A 1,437-nucleotide genomic window follows, 5' to 3' on the forward strand; every position below is an offset into this window, starting at 1 on the left:
TTCCATTTGACCAAGGGTCACTGAAGGGATTAAAAGCCAAGACTACAAAAGTCAACAATAATTACAACACTTACGTCTATAGTGTTTATCTGTCCATGGTTCTTCACTCTTTTTAGTCACTCCTCAGAACTGGGTTGCTGTCTGTGCAGGACTACTTAAAGTACTGAATACATTCTCTTGCACATTCCTGAGGCGAAATTCATGTACTTTTGTAACACATACACAATCTTTTTGTGACTCTGGCTTGACATCACACTTGCTTCCAACTTTTCAGAGCAAGTTTTACCCCAATCCATATGACATCACTCTAACCGTTTGTGTACTTAGTTTTAGTACAAATGAATGTAATACACTGGTCAAAATTTGGCAGTGTGTTGAGCCTGGCGGGCTGCAGTCCATGGGCTTACATGACTGAGCCTGTGTGCACGAGGGTGGAGGGAGATGGGTTGGTGGCAATAAACTGGTAGAACTAAAAAAAAAAAAAAAAAAAAAAAGAATCTGCCTGCAATTCAGGAGATGCAGGTTCGATTCCTGGGTCGGGAAGATCCTCTGGAGAAGGAAATGGCAACCCATTCCAGTGTTCTTGTCTGGAGAATCCCAAGGACAGAGGAGCCTGGCGGGCTACTGACCATGGGATCGCAAGAGTCGGACACAACATAGCGACTAAACCACCGACATAAATGATAGAAGACAATTTTTACTCTTTAAAAAGAAGATTGCAACGCTTCCCCCTTTTCAACATCAATGAACTCTCTCTATGTGCACAGCATGTAGGTTATTTAAAATGTTTAATATACACTCTGACCTCAAGTTGTGTGGTTGAAAAGGAAAAGAAAGATATATAACCCTCCCCCCAAAAGACCAATTAATAAAGCAGAAATGAGAAAAAAAAATTAAAAAATACAGGAGAAATGAGAAAAGGTATTATATGATGAAAGCTGTTAAAGAAGTAGAAAAAATAAAATGTAACACAAAATTAGATGTAACAACAGCAAACAAAATTAAATAACTGAAAAATATTTAATAAAAACACTAATAAAGTAATGTTTTTCCACTAGATCAGAAAAAAAAGACCTCACAGTTTAAGCACAAGGAAATCCTTATCCGTTGCAAAGTGGATGTCCTGAACTAGCTGGATACACCGGATGGTTTGTTTTAGATAGGCACTCCAAGTGATAAACTATAGACGGAAACACAGTATTAACCCAGCACAATAGCTGTGCTCAAGGGGTCAGCAAGCATTCCATCCTGAACATCCAGTCAGTTACCACTGGGGAACAAGAATGCCATCCAAGTTTCCATCTCTTTAAACAATTCACAATTTTTTTATTGTACAAAAGAACTGCTATTAGTAACTGCCAAGCTTTTGTTGTCATGAGGGATTGGCAGAATTAACTGAGTTCAGGAAGAGGAGAAAAGACAAAGATGTGTTCATTT

Source organism: Muntiacus reevesi, chromosome 2, assembly GCF_963930625.1.
Source record: "Muntiacus reevesi chromosome 2, mMunRee1.1, whole genome shotgun sequence".
Taxonomy (NCBI): domain Eukaryota; kingdom Metazoa; phylum Chordata; class Mammalia; order Artiodactyla; family Cervidae; genus Muntiacus; species Muntiacus reevesi.